At 39.3% G+C, this 15,412-nt stretch overlaps 1 protein-coding gene across 2 annotated transcripts in view; it reads right to left on the reverse strand.

Moving 5' to 3' along the window:
• The window catches only part of bach2b (BTB and CNC homology 1, basic leucine zipper transcription factor 2b), a 109,663-nt gene extending 94,585 nt beyond the window's left edge, over positions 1–15,078 (reverse strand). For both annotated transcript variants that reach the window (XM_044377121.1, XM_044377120.1), the window contains exon 1: positions 14,077–15,078. The gene's annotated coding sequence lies outside the window, so the exon portion shown is untranslated. The remainder of the gene's footprint in view (positions 1–14,076) is intronic.
• Positions 15,079–15,412: the final 334 nt, after the last annotated feature.

Genomic DNA, 15,412 nt, shown 5'->3' on the forward strand with positions numbered 1-15,412 from the left:
TTGACTGAATTTATGAGGACTGTGCGTCAGCTCCCCTACGAGCCTCTACGACCTACAGTTACCCATAACACCCTTCTCTGCATAGACCCACAGAGACATAACATTCTTGACATGACTTTTCATTCCTACACATATGGGACACAAGACAACATCAAAACTGCATCTGAATGCTGAATCTGAAAGACTGGGGTTTTCAGCTACAATACAACACATACCAATTAGTAATAAATATCTTTCAATCAATAACAACCCCAAATGCTGTTAACACAGAGGAGGACAGGGAGTTAGTGGATTTCTTCGGTGCCGCCAAAGTTCAAATGGCATCATTCCCATCTGACTAACCAGACAAACATACAGGAGTGAACTCTCTGGAGTATGACTGAACTTCTCCAAACATGTCTGGTGTGAACACACACTGAGAGAACTTTTATAGGGTCATGCACTTAAAATCACAGGATGAAACCTAGCTGAACAGTATCCATATACAGATTTCTCCACATGAAGGGTAGTATACATGAATTAAACCAAATAAATTCTGTTGACTTTCATGTTTTCTGTTCCATATTTGTGTGCAACAAATGGAAAAACCATTGCTGTAAACGTCACGCTCTTAGTTTGTATGCCTTCAATTCATAGCTTTTTCTTACTGTAGCATTTATTTTCCTTTTTCTGTGCCATGATTAGAAAAAAAAACTTCATACGGAAAAGTATGAGGCACAGTGGGCCACTAGAGTGCACAGACAGGATCTCCACCTATGGCTGCCTGCTGTTAAATGGCAAGGAGCCACCGCCGACAAATCCTGCTGATCTCGTTGTAAGCTTACTGGTTTACAGTGCAGCACAGGGGTTTGGTGCAGGAAGTGGGCACATTACTGCACTTCCACGCCCACAACGTCTCCCCCATTCCCTCCCACCACTACGCCAACCCCCTCCCAACCACCTGTGCTGGTCTCACAGGATGCCCCCCCTCCCCCCCAACCCTCTTCTCCTCCCCGACACAAACTCCTTTACAGCTGCACTTCTTTGCCAAACCGCACACGGAACACGCTTTGTTGTTTTACACTCCACCGCTTCAACAACGTCAATGAAGATATGATTTGGTTTACTGTAAATTGCCTCAAATGCGTAACAGGGCTGGCTCACCCAAGTTTCAAAAAATAAAAAATATTCTCAGAAAACCTCCAGTGGCAACCACGCAGATAGTTTTGTCTGTCTGTCTCTGTTAATGAGTCACTGAAATGGCTTTCTACCAAACAAATGACCCCTATAAAAAGTATAGTTCACAGTGAGGTCTTTGTCGTCTATATCTTAAAACAGTGGTTTATGTTGATTTAAAAATAAAATAAAATGTAAAGTTTTTTTTTTTTTTTTTTATCAATAATCAAAAATTTGTACTAGTTTGTACATGACAGGAGTCAGATAAAATAATGCAGTTTTAGGCTAGTTTTACTTTAACTTACATTAGCTAGTTTTCTATAGGAGAAAATACCCAATTAGTTCACAATTTTTATTCACACATATTTATTGATAACAGCTAGATTTTCCACCTATCGTAATAATAAGAAACTGATGTTCAAACATTTCATATCTGGCAGACAAGCCCTGTTGACATCTCCGCACTATAGCTGCTTCAGCTAACGTTAGCTTCACAGACTGACAGGAGGAGCAGCTTGAGGACTGGAGGTCCTGTTTAAGAGTTTTAAAAATTATATGCTTGAAATTATGATATGATGTGCTGAGAAGATATATTTTAAATTTCAGCTGCGGCGGTGCACTTTTCACCAGCTGTCTGTCATTCGGTCAACAACAGCCAAGCTAGCTGCTAATGAGAACAACGTGACAATGATACAATGCAATCAGTGAGACAGGTTAGAGAAAAGGCTCACCCCTCCGTTGCTGTTTTTTTAAGAGCAAATCCATGCAGTCTATTCTGTCTTCAAGCATCAAAATGATACAGTGATTTTTTTTTTCTCAAAGAAAAAACTTTGGCTGAGCATTATACATTAGTATGCAGAAAGCCTTTAAACTAGAATTCTGTAAAGAGTTTCATCTTGTAGTTTTGCCAACTTATGAAATTAACACTAATTAGAAACAGCTGAGTAAATTTGCTGGCAACAGTAGGCAGATAATTTAAAGGACAGGGTCACAGTATTTCATGTCTGTCTTCAAACAACAGTCAGGAGCTCAAATGAACATTGAAATAGTTTTTTCTTGCTATAATCATTCCTCCTGTTCATACTGACCATTAGAAGATCCCTTCACTTCATAATGCACTTACAATGGAAGTGATGAGGGACAAAATCCACAGTCCTCCCTCTGTGCTTCTGTGTATTTAAACGTTTATCTGAAGCTAATATAAAGCTTCAAATGAACTAATGAGTTTATGTCCACCGCAGCTCAACAGGGAAACACTGTCCGAGGAAACACAAAGAGGGAATTTGATGCTAAAAAGACTGTAAATGTGTCAGATATCCACTTGATATGACTAACTCAGACTGCTGAAGCCTCATATAAGCTTCGTATCAACTTTTAAATGCATTTTTGCACAAATCGACTGTGTGGACACACTGTGGATTCGCTTTACTTTACTTTTACAGTGAGGAAAACCTCTTTCAGTGTTCACTTGGACACCTGACTGTTGTTTTAAGACACACTTGAGAAACTGTGAACCTGTCCTTTAAACTGTGGCTCTGGTGATTTATAAATTGCACTCATTTAAATTGCAATTTTGATACAAAAACAATGGATCATTCAGCTCTGACGTGATTGTATTGGGGTATATGCAGAAAATGTAGATATCAGATATCTCTGAACCCAGACAAATAAAACCAAAGCTATCAGCATGAATACATACCACTCGGATTACGTGTAGAATATGTTTGCTGTACTTTGAATGAACTATCTCTTTAAAGATGGCTTTTGTGCAACTGAGATCATGATCTTGTGAAATCATCAAGTTCAGGATCAAGCGGCTGTAATGATGTAAATGTCAACTCTAATACGTGAGCTCACAAAGCAAACCAGAGATCAAATTGTTGTGTATTGAATGATCAATAGTTCTTCCCTGACACTTTGTTTACTCCGACCTCAGAGAGGCATGCTTATTATTTTCTATTTATATCCTGCTCATCAGCCGCAGATGTCAGAGCTCCATGTTAACATGCCTCACATACACAATGGGAGTGTTTTGTTTTTGCAGGGTGTCTCTGATGTGCAAAGCAGTACAAATAAATCCATCCAGGGAGGAATTCTGACCTCTGCCACAGCTGGTGTCACCTCAGGGTTCATGGCGATCACTGAGCGGCTGTGGTGGACAACAACGTCCTGCTACAGGGGTCATCCCAGCTTCCCCCCCCCAACCCCTCCCTCCTTCACTAAAACAATGATCTCACTCCCCGTACCAGGAATCCGCTGATTGTTTAAAATACCTTCCACTACGCTTGACTGAGCGCCACTTCTTTTTCCCATCGACCCAGAGGACAGAGAAGGTTGAGGGAAAACAAAATGACCTTGGCAGGAAACGTCAAGCCCTCTAGCAAGATGGGAACTAGCTTCATTCAGCCCCTTACGACCGACGGTTTAAATTACAGCCAGTGAAGCCATTGTAACTCAATAACACTCATCAGAAAACACAGAGTGATTCTTGGCGGTAAAGGTGAGAAATCTGAGAGTGATGCTGAAAGTAAGGTGTGCAAAAAGTTAGAGCTCGACCGATGTCTTAGTAAAGATATTTTACAGTGGAACAATAAACTTTAATATGACGTAAGAGTCCATTTAAGATAACACATTTTTGTATGTTAACATCACAGGTGTACATGATAAACAGCATCACAGGGTTCTTGGCTTAAAAGTTGAGACTGAACTACAATGATACGGTCGGTATGATACGGTCAAAAGCTCCAGAACAAGCAAGTAAGTGGATCTTCAGTGGAGATTTTTTTGAAAACTTTAAATTAAATATAGAAAGAAAATGCCACTTTTCTGCTTCCTAATGTCTGTTCTGCCAGAATACATGGCACTTCTGACATGTCTTGGATATCAGCTGATAATATCGGTCTGCCTCTATAAAACCTGAACTCTGGATATCCGGTCTTGGAGGAGCAGAGATAGAGATGTTAACAGTGAGTATTACTTCAACATGTAGTCAGATGACAAAATTCCATTAAGCTTGTCTGACAAATTATGGTGCTACTGATATCATATTCACAGCATTTTTGCAATCCAATCCTTACTACTGCATACAGGAGGCTGTCTGGGTTATGACTATAAACAGAACGCACAGTACTCTAGTGAGTTTAACACCAGTAACTCAAGAAGAGGGAGAAAAAACAGTGGTGATTGCAGCAACACTGGTAAGCTTTTCACTGTTGCAGTCTGCAATGCAATGTGAACAGAACAAAAGGGTGTCACATATAAGGATATGACCTCAGACTTCAGAGGAAGACGCATATAACAGCATTCTTCTGCCTGTGCAGGAGGGGGAGAACCATGTCGAAACTAACACTTTTCATGCTAATGTCATTTAAGGGTACTTTATATTTAGAAACACAAATATTTGTGAACAACAACTGATACCTGTAATCTGTCAGAAACAGTTGTCTGAGGATGTGGTCAGCATGCTAAAAGTAAGAATTGGTAAGTTCTCACAATGAAAAAGTAGCACATGCAGGTTTTACATAAATTATGGGTGAAAAGATCTATTCCATTTATTTTTACTTAATTTTTTTTTTACCATATGTGCCGATTCATTAAGTCAGTCTCTATTAAGGCATAATATTCATATGATTTTATTTTGTTTGTATCTTCCTTTAATTGTATTAGTGCCCCAAGGAAATTATATTTTTGGTTCTGTTTACTTGTCTCTTTGATAAGCAATGGGACAAAGAACACAATGACTAAAATAAAATGTTAAAAAAATAATAAATATAAAACCCATAATTTATATTATTATAATTATGTAATTTATATATAAGCAATTTTTTCATTATAATATTTATAGTTTTTGATGAAGGCAATTAAAAATTTCCAATCATTTTAATACAATTCAAATAAATATGGAGGATTGTGCAGCTTTGGTGAAGGTATGCACTCTTTGTGGCTTTTAGTTTATATTCATTATTTATGTCATTACAGTAGCCAACTTATGTCATGTGATTTCTACAAATATAGTTGAGGTTCAAAGATAATTATTGACCTTGGAAGCAGAGGTTAACAAAACAATTTAACTTCTGGGTCTATTTAGTAGCTTTTCTGGAGTTTTCAATCATATCACATGATTTTCATCAGCAAATGGAGTTTGATGGAGATGTTCAAATGAGCACATTAAGGACATCCATCATCATCCATCATCATCCAAGCTGAAGTTCATTCTCAACCTTGGAAATATTCTCTTCATCTGCTGCTGAAGAAGATCATATGATTATCAAAAGCTCATGAAAAGCCAATAAATGGACCTTGTGGTGAGATTGTTTTGTCAAATAGAAACAGGCTGTACAGTATGTGTGATTAGGTTTAAGGTGGACAGACTGGTCAGTGGGTGCTTCCATTTTATTTTTGAGTCAGCAGCTGCATAGAGAAAAATGCTGACAGACAAGACAAGAGAGACTTTTATATGGAATACTACTACTACGTGTCTCAGTGTTCCCCAGAAGACACACAGAGGAGCTACAAACACCAGGGGAGGCCTAGCCCTAGAGACATACTGTTTACACCGCCTCGTTTTCACAGCAAACTGCTCTCATTTGATATGGTACGCACATCATTTCCATGGTGGTAGTAGAGGGGGGGGGGGTGGGCTCTGGGGACCACACAGATAACAATGTTTACTATGAATAACCTAAGCAACCCTAAGAAAATCCAACATGAATATATGGAAGAGCTGGCCTGGCTTGATGCAGTGGTAATGGCTCTGTTACTGTTACCAAGGTGAATATCAAGACACAGTGAAAGCACTTGATGTGGCTCTTTGGACGCCATTTTCCCAGTGGGCTCGGGGGGGGGGGAGAAAAACTGTAGCGCACATGTCATTCACTTTCTGTGACGCTTGGAAAAAAAAAAAAAAAAAGAAAAGACAGACCACACACACAAGTCAGTGGAATTCAAAAACAACATGCAAAAGCTTTATCAAAGAATTTGGATGAATACGGAGGCGTGTGTTTCACACAGCACTGGGTGGGTGTGTGTGTGGGTGTGTGTGTGTGTTCAGGGGCGTTGTCTTAAGCAACCGTGACACATGCTAAAGTTTCAAAGCTATTTTTACTCAAGAATAGGTGTCCCAGTGGCAATGTCACAACTGAAATGTCCCTATGATGAAAGGAAAATTGATATGTATGGAAGATAATTAGGCCCACATGAATAAAAAAATATTTGAGTTGTGAGATTCCTTCTGAAATGAAATGAAAATTCTGAGATGATTCATTCTGAAAATAAAGTGATCAATCTGTGAATTTAGGTTTAAGCCAGAATTCTCTAATATATCATGTCAGAACTCAAAATTCAGAAAATGAAGTCTGAGATCAAAGTCTGATGTAAAAAATGTTGCTGTTGATGATGAATCATAATTTTTGTCTTTTTTCTCAGAATTATAAAAATTATGAGAAGACAATTAGATTTCTTAATGTGTTTCTAAAGTTATGAGATTAAAGTCAGAACTCTTAAAGTTTTAATAAAAATTATTTAAATTTAATGATGAACTTAAGTTGGAATTTTAAGAAAAAAGAAATCTTAAATTTAAGTCATTTTTCAAAATTCAAAAAAGTCTGAGGTCAAAAAGTCTGACATTAACATTCTGACAATTTAGTCACATTGTGTTTTTCTGACTTAATTTATACAATGATTTCTATGTAATAAGAAAATGAGAATTCTGATTCTGAAGAGAGAATTCTGAGAACTTAAAGACATAGTTCAGATTTTTTGAAGTGGGGTTGTATGAGGTACTTAGTGAATAGTCAGTGAATAAGCTGCAGTAGATTTGGGTCGACACGCTCCCAGTTTGGAGAAGCAAACAGGAGTACCCGTACGGAAGCTAAACACTGTAGCCTACTGCTGTGGACGGTGACAGCAGAAAAATGTATTTTAGTCACCTAAATAAAGGCCCACGTAAAAAACTCAATTTCAGTTTAAGTGCACGTTATATTTAGAATATTTTCACCACTATCTGATGGCAAGATAAAGCAATGAAAATATTCTAAATATAGCGTGCACTTAAACTGATTTTTTTAGGTGGGTTTTTTTTTAGGTGGCTAAAACACGTTTTTCTGCTGTCACCGTCCACAGCAGTACAGTGTTTAGCTTCCGTACCAATACTCCTGTTTGCTTCTCCAAACTGGGAGCGTGTCAACCCAAATTACTACTGCAGGTTATTCACTGACTATGGATACACCTCATACAACCCTACTTCAAAAAAAAAATCCGAACTCTGCCTTTAAATTTAAGTCGGAATTCTGAGAATGTCAGAAATGTCAGGAAAAAAAAATCTAAATTCAAATATTAATTCCAGAATAAAGTTTGAATTCTGCAAAAAGAAATCTTATGAATTCTCAGAAACAGAAATCTCAGAAGGTTTCAGACTTAAATCCGATCATGAAATTATAACAATGCAGAGAATATGCTCATATTTTTGTTGGTGTAAAGTCAGTGTTCTGAGAAATAAAATAATTCTTACATTTATTTCTCAGAATTCAAAATTCTGATATTAAATTTCAGAATCTCAGATGTCAGACATTTTAATTCTGCGATTCATCTTAACTATTTGATTACTCTTATTAGTAATTAATTCATTGAATCATTTTAACTGAATTGGCTTTGTCTTCCATAGAATTGTTCCACATTTAACAACAGATTACTCCTATTAGTTGTTAATGTCCTACAATTCACTGCTGAACACATAAAAACCCAACAAACTGCTTCACAGTAAAAAAATCAAACTGCTGAGTGTCTTTAAAACGTTCCCTGGAATTGAGATCATTTAAACCATTCCCTGCAGACTATTCCAAGACCGGCTTCTTCCTTACTGAGGTGCCGACTGCGTCAAAACAGCAGCGGTGCCAGGTTCAGCTGTGTGCACCTCCAGCTTCTGCTTCACACACTGAATGTAAGGAAACAAAATGTAGCAACACCTCTACACTGAGCCCTCTCCAGCTCAGTGGGTGCAAGTTTAAACAGACCTCGGCAATGCTTCCTAGTCCCTTGCCAGTAGTAGTAGTAGTAGTAGTAGTAGTTGTTGCAGTAGTAGTAGTAGTAGTAATAGTAGTAGTAGTAGTGCCGCATTAATCCAATACAAACAGGTCATTAGACTGCGCTAAATGTTTTCTCTTCATTCATTGAATGCCACCGTACACATGGCTCATTCCTCTAAATTGCTTCATAAACCTCCCACCCTCCCTTTCCCTCTCTTCCAATGTTTTAATTCCACAGCTATTAGGACCAGATGTACATCATTTAATTAGCTCAATGTTTTGCACAGTGGTAAACTTATGGATGACCACAGGATAAGTTACTAAGGAGTATTAGCTCAGAGTTCATAAGGTGAAGCTCTCCGCTTGAGGCGGTGAGACAAGTCTGGGAGATCATCAAATGGGTTTGACGCAACTATCAGGATGATTTACATGTCTTGATAATTTCTTACAGACAACAAAAGAAAAGAAAAAACCCAAACCAAAACAGAACAATCAGAAATCTGCCTGTGGTGCTTTAGATTTGATAGTTTCTTGGCAAGTGTCTCGGTTGAGCAGCAAACACACAGACAGGCACAGACTCTGCAACCGCAGACTGATGGGAGCTGGCTCTGGCGGGATAATGCAATCTGATTTCACATGGAGAGCAACAACGTCAGTGCACATCGCTGCCGAGAACGACAGGAGAAGAAGAATGAGCAGCCATGACATGACGGGGGGAAGAAGGGATCACAACAGACAGAGAGAGAGAGAGAGAGAGAGAGAGAGAGATAGAGAGAGAGGGGGGAAACAATAGCCCTTGGTGTAAAGTGCAGGATCTTAGATTTCTCCCAGCAGTGCTGTTCCATCTACGCCTCACACTGGCAGGAGCCCAGTCAAACATGCCTTTGTGCTGACGTGGGAGAGCTATTGGGAACATGTTTTTTTTCTTTTTTTTTTTTTCTAGGCAAGGCACTGACTTGGGATGTTGAGCTGAGCTAGTGGGGGTTACTCAGATATCCTCAGTGATGCAAGCAATCCTTTAATGATGCAGAAAGACAAAAAATCGATGTGAGAGGAGGGGATCTGCAGCCTTTTGTTCATTTCTTTAAGGAGGATCTGATTTTCTTTTGAACCATACTTCTGTTTTATCCAATAAGAATAAAAAATGATGCACTTTTAGCAACTCAAGGGGCTGCTAGGATTGTCGTCAGGAGAAATTCATCTCCGCTCACAGCGAGAGGCGCTGATCACTCCATCACATCCTACTCCGACTGCAATTTCATGAATCATTAACCCATAAGTGCCGGGTTACTTTTGAACACAAGCAGCTTCTTCTGCTGTCGTCATTTTAATTAGGAACTTCAGCAACATAAAACATGATTACTGCAGGCTCGACAGAAACCAGGAGGAGGTAGTGCTGGATGGTACAGTTGTGCATATGCAGCAGGGAAGGACCAGCAGGGTCACATAAAGGGATCCTGTTGCCGTGTGGGATTTCAGCTGTGGCCGGGAACCCTGAGGGACTCATTATGTCTAGATCCCCAAAACAGCCCCGCTCAGACTGAGAGATGTTCCCAAGCTAGGCTCAACTTGAGAGATGTCTGCCTTGTGATATAACAACAGTCACTCTATCCAAGATTATTACTAATCTTTTTCATGCTTCCTTTAATGTGATGTACTTCCAGTTGTGACAGAATGTTGGGGCGGGAGACAAGAGAGGAAGAGGAAGATTTAAAATATTTCTAAATGTTTTGTGTGTAGTTTTTTTATTATAGATTCATTCATTCTTTAACCAAAAACAGTTTTTTAGGGAGGTGAACAGCCCAGATAGGACTGCAGCTCCTGTTTTGGACAATGAGGTCATGTGCTGGGTATTTTTTCTGGAAATTTGGGGGTTTTAGCGATTTTAAATTGTTCAATCAAAAACCTGTCACAGCTAAGTATTTTATAGGCTGATTCCTGTGTTTTTACACTCAATTTATACTTATATTTAGCTACTTTTAAACCAATTAAATAAAAATAATAATGAAAATAATTTCCCCGCCACAAATATGTCGATGACAGCATTTACAGCGTAATGTATATAAAGTCATGCCCTCAGCATTTCTACCATCTAACACCACTCATGATGTGACTTTGAAAGTTGCAGCTATTATAATGATGGAAAGAGGCAGAAGAAAAATATATGATGCAACAACTGAGCAATTGTTTACTGGTGTTCAGTGGAATCACAGACCAGACTGAGATTTCAATTCACAGAATTCAGTTGCCAAAGGACATTTTACTAAAAATAAACCATTTGATCTGATGTTTTTACATACATTTGGCATGATATACATAATTAGTGGAGCTGCACGAATTGATTGATGAATCGATTCGTCGATCAACAGAAAATGAATCACCAACTATTTTAATAATTGATTCATCATTTTTGAGTCATTTTTTTATGAAGAAATTTTAAAATTCTCTGGCTCCAGCTTCTTAAATGTGGATATTTTTTGGTTTCTTCTATGATAATAAAGTGAATATATTTAGGTTTGGACAAACAAGACATTTTAGATTGCATCTTGGGATTTGGAAAACAGTGATCAGCATTTTTCATATTATACTTCCTATTTTCTGATATTTTATTGCCCAACGACTAATCAATAAGAAAATAATCAACAGATTAATCGATATTAATTAATCATTAGTTGTAGCCCTAATAAATAGTGTAAAAATATTTACATCAATATTTTGATATTGATTTCAATGATCAGCCAGCCCTAGTGTGATGATACTACTGGTTGGACTGTGGAAAAAATCATCAGATGATAATGGACATTTTGACTACAGTCAACATTAGCAGTTTCCATTAAAAACACACTATGCAAAACTCTCCTCCTGATGTAAGAATGAAAATGATGGTAAGAGTGCATTACAAGCACTGCATGCTTGCACTGATCAGGGAACAGATCTTCATTGGAAACCTCAAGTTCTGCCTGATGTTAGCGTTCGTTGTGAAAGATGTCTTAAGCCGGACTCAGGCTACACGAGTTTTGATTCACTTCTTCCGACAATCAGAGGAGAAATCTGGTCTGGGACCTTGGTCGGTGCTGATGTTCAGCCCAGATTATCTGGTGATGTGAGGAGTTTACAGATCCAATCTTAAACCGCCAGAACTGCTCGCAGACTCATCAGGGCCGCCCTAATAATTACAAACATGTTTGATGTTTAGGATTTAAAATCTGGATGATTGCGTCACTACTTTCGGAGCAGGACCACAATAGCCAGTGAGAGAGACAAGTCTGCAAGGAGATGGAAGTGAATGAGAGGACTTTTGAAATGACGACCGTGAAGAAACAACAACAACAAGCTGTTGTACAGGTACGTTGGACAGCTGAGATGGAGGAAAGGCTTGTTGATATGTAGAACACAACTGTCTGTATAACGAGTCTTCCAAGACATCATAACCATATGAACAAAGAGCTTTACTGAAGCAAATCGTTGCACCGCGTCAGTCTCCATTTTGTTTACATCTGCTTCCCCGTGAGATCACGTGAGGTGGTGCATTGCTCCCTTTGGCACAATAATCTTAATAATATCCTGTATGTGTGATGCCTCGTTATTTTCAAATCTTGTAGTGTGTGGATGTTTGAGATTAGAGAGAAGGACATCTGTGAAGTTTCTTCTTCTGTGTGTGATTTAACCCGATTTCAACATATCTGTTAGGATTTCAAACTCCTGCAGTGTGAGCCCGGCTTAAGCTCTGAAATGACTGAATCTTGACATCGAAATACTAGAAAATAACACATTTTCTAAATGTATTTTTAACTAGATAGTGATGGTATACTGTAGAGCATTAGCCTCCCACTCAGAATGTCATTTGTGATCTAATTGATTTCTTAATTAATACTAATGGACAAAGAAAATAAAAATAATATGGATACTAAAGTGGAGGAATAAAAGCATTGCACAGCGGATTGGATGAAGCGGCATTTAAGCCTGACTGAGTCACTGTGGGGTTTACAGTTTTGGACACCCCCCTCCCCCCTCCTCCCCCCCTCACAATAAGCAGGGGATTGCCATGCATGGGAAAAGAAAGGCAGCAGGGGCTACTGTACAGAACAAAAGGCTCCGTGCGTAAAACTGCGCATGAGTGCTGCCGCCATGCACGTGTTGTGAAAGCAGAGCGATGTCAGTGAGCGAGAATGTGTTTTTTTTTTTTTTTCATTCCAGCTCCCGTCACAATGAAGATGAGTAGGAATTACTACGACAGTTCCACCTTCTCTTCTCACTGTGCACCTCCAAGATCACCCGCAACTCTGCTTTTATGAAAGCCAACCATTCAGTGTTTAGAATCTCAGAGAAATCCTGATATATGTTGAGGGAATGGTAGAGAGTAGAGGGTGATGCCATCATCGCGTTGCATCAGCACTAACAGACAAAGAGGCAGTGATGCCGTGGATGTCACCGCTCTTCAAAATGCTGTATCACCGCATTAATGGCAGCATCACTCCACTCCCTTATGATTTCAGGCACCTGGTCGCCGAGTCAAACACGTGGCGATCAAACAATAGTATCCCGAAATAAACACAATTATTCTGCCTTCTTATCCAAGAGCAAGCACTGCTCTGTGGACACATGCTTCTTCTAATTCCACCAGAGACTCCGCAAAGCAAACGTGGATGCTGGAAGCTGAAATATGGCTTGTCAACAGATTCATTATTAGTGTAAACTTAGTCACAAACACACACGAGCCACTGATAACATCTTGAAGATGTACGTGTGCATAACAGCATGTGCCATCACTCTGCATAATTAAAGGTGTTTTTTTTAATAAACAAAAATGTTATTAAAAGATATTTTTTCTTTTTTAAAAAAAAAATCCATGTTTATTTTTTCTATCTATTTGTGACACCTCATGGCGACTTGCATCACAGCATAATTCACTACATCAGTGACTCCTTCATAATAAGACTGACAGGGACTGACTAAGCCACTACTGCAGCATCAATTCACATGACAATGCAGGAGCGCGCGTAAAGGCGCAGCTGTTTGATACAGTCACCGCTTGGGATCGGTTTATGAAAATAATAATAATAATGTGTATGTGTGTGTGTGTGGTTTTAAAGGCTTGCTTCCTATTTTTTTTTTAATGTTTAACAGTAAGGGGTTAATGATAATGAAGACATGGTTCTTAAACAGCACCGTCGAGCGATTGCGATGATTCCATTGGCTGTCGGAGCAATAAAGGCTCTCCTTACACAGCAAATATTTAGATGCATTTTTTTAATGTGGATTAATGAGAAGGTGTAATGATGTGTTATTTCTGATTGAGGAAGAGCGGGAGAAATGCAAATAACAACAGAAGTTTACATAATAATAATAATGATAATAATAATATCATGAAAAGTATTCCTGTCCAGATTAATATGATGAATGTACATGCAGTGACTGAGGAGGGGGTGTTTAATGACGCTGCAAGTGACAGTTTCTTTCATGGGGCATTTTTGCTGGTAGCATGCCTGACCCTCCTCTGGGATCACTAACGCATCTACTTTGCAAAAGCAGAGAAAAGGGAGCGCACACGGCGTATTGACTCAAAGCATAACAGGATGTGGTACAGAGTTGTGTTTCACTCCTGAACCCGCGTTCACACCCCAACACATTACACCCTTTAATATCTGCACCACCGCCAAGGTTTCAAGATCCATGCATGCGGTTTTTTAGTTTTTTCTATAAGTGACTTTTTTTTGTCCATATATCACAGTGAGGACTCTGTAGCCCACCGCTGCGCCACTTATGCAAGTTTGTAACTCGGTTATGAGAGCATCAACAATAGACTGAGATTGGCAAACAGGGAATACATAGAAATAACACAGCTAGATATTCGTCACAGAAGGAGAGAAGACGGCAAGAAACGTGCATGCCAGCTTACCTTTTACTTTCTATTCTGCTCGTATTCCAGCCCTTTTGTCCGTTTCCCACATAAGTTCTTTCACATGATGACTCGCTTTGTCGTTTCCTCAAAGCCTCCCGGCTGCAGAGAGGTGACTTCTTCTCCCGTCGCTGCAACTCGGTTATTTCTCACTTACACAAAAAAAAACACATACACACACACACACACAACGTCTGAGATTCTACGGTCTGTTGTTGCCGCTGTGTGTACGTGTGCGCGCGCGCGCGTGTGTGTGTGTGCGTGCCGCTCCGTCTCCGCTGTTTGTTACACTCGACTGGAACGCCTCCTCTCAGTCGCTACATTGTTGACATTCAGCCGCTGACGTCACTCTATCCCCTCATTCACAACATCGTTAGATCGGGGCGCCTTTGCGTTGAGGCCGGCGGGAAGCGTGCGCGTACTCCCTGGAACGTGCGCAGGGCAGTTTGGAGAATCGCACTACGGGCTGTTAGCTCAAATCCCTCCCCTCGTGCTCGCTGGTTCGGCGGCCTGCCCACCCCCCAGCCCCCTTACCCGGTGCACACAGCGGGAATATGACGATGAAAGATGACACAAGGCATTTTTCACAGCTGTGCCCACAAACGTAAATACAACTCAATGTTTGCTTATTTTTTTTGTATCAAACCGTGTTAAACGAAAATGAAGCGGCCAACTGGTAGCCTATCAAAACACAGTGTCCTAGTTTAAGATAACGTCTAACTTGGACTGAGACGAACTGCGTGTAATTCTGGAAACAAACTTGAAGTTTGTTACCTGTTTTAACAAACATTTGTCCTGAAACCTTCTAACGTTTTTATTGTTATGTTTTTAATGAATTGAAAATACAGGCTATTGTGTGAAATTCCTAAACCTATGTAATAAAATGATCTAATCTCAAACGACTTTGGTTTTGGAGCTTTCAAACAGAGGTTAAAGGGTCAAACCAAGGGTAAACTGTCTGTCTCAAACTTCCATGCTCAGAACCTTTCATTGCATGCAGGCTAATTGTTCCAGGATTGTTTTCAGATGCAGTGTTTGCTCATATCTTAAAAATAAATATATTTTGATAAGTCCTGTTCCCTGGCAACACACAGCAATAAAGCACTGATTTCAGCTATCAGTTCAGCTATTAAAAACGATTCTTCTTTTAAATATTTGCTTTTTTCTTTAGAAATATCGAAGTTTTTTCTTAACAGCTCTGAAATATACCACCTTGATTAAATGAAACTTTCTTCAGGAATATGCACCATGTGAATAAAACATAAACAAAATGGTAAAGGTAGACACAGGACCCCTTTACAAAACATTCTTCAGATCATCACATCACAATCATTCA

Source organism: Thunnus albacares, chromosome 16, assembly GCF_914725855.1.
Source record: "Thunnus albacares chromosome 16, fThuAlb1.1, whole genome shotgun sequence".
NCBI classification, from domain to species: domain Eukaryota; kingdom Metazoa; phylum Chordata; class Actinopteri; order Scombriformes; family Scombridae; genus Thunnus; species Thunnus albacares.